Genomic DNA, 915 nt, shown 5'->3' with positions numbered 1-915 from the left:
AAGCGCTCTCTCTTCATCTCACTCTCTCTTTACCAGTCTCTCTCTCGCTCATCGTCACTCAAACCTCACCCCCTACCCATCCCTCTCTAACCAATCATATGCCCCCTACAACCTGTGTTTTTCAGTTAACGTCAGAGGAAGGACTTGAGTGACAAGCATTCCAGCTAATTATAAGCACTGGAGATTCCAACTGCAGCCTGTGCATGTGTCTAAAGACAGTGGTGCCACAGAAATATATGAAATATTTGGTGGGATTAAATTAGATTCTTGAACATAGCTCATAGTCACATCCATCTGAATGAAATGTCTCCCCCCTCAACACCCCCTTCCTGAAACGCACACGGTGAATAATGCAGATTCCCCCGAGGATGTATTTATTATTTTGTGGTTAATTCCCCTGCAGTCCTCTAAACCTGGCCGTCACAAGGGAAGGAAGGAAGAGGAAGGAGAGCCATATGGAGCTGACGCTCACAATATCAATGTGATGCTTATTTGCACACAACTGGCAACTGGATGTCAATGATAACATAGCTTACTGTAAAAGAGGCTAGCCAACAAGGAAAAGCAGGGTCATCTGATTATAGGCAGAGTCAGTATAAAGCCTGTCCAGATCTTTTGGGGAGTTGCCTTAGTTAAATTGATCCCTGCATTGCGTGGCAGTGGTGTCTGGTCTCCCAGTCAGTCTAATGGCAATGCAGGGTCAAGTCTAAAGTCTGATGGATTACTCTGCAGTAGTCCCGGTGCCATATTATGACGTGGCCTGCTCTGCCGCTGGCATCCATCCGCGGGGTGTGTGTGTGTGTGTACATACAGTATACTGCATTGATGAATCTCAGACATTGGTAACTGGTACAGTTACTGGTACAAGCATTTCCCTACACCAGCAACAACATCTGCTAAATATGTGTATGTGAC

The sequence above is a fragment of the Oncorhynchus masou genome, chromosome 12, assembly GCF_036934945.1.
Source record: "Oncorhynchus masou masou isolate Uvic2021 chromosome 12, UVic_Omas_1.1, whole genome shotgun sequence".
Taxonomy (NCBI): domain Eukaryota; kingdom Metazoa; phylum Chordata; class Actinopteri; order Salmoniformes; family Salmonidae; genus Oncorhynchus; species Oncorhynchus masou.
This window is presented reverse-complemented; position numbering follows the sequence as displayed.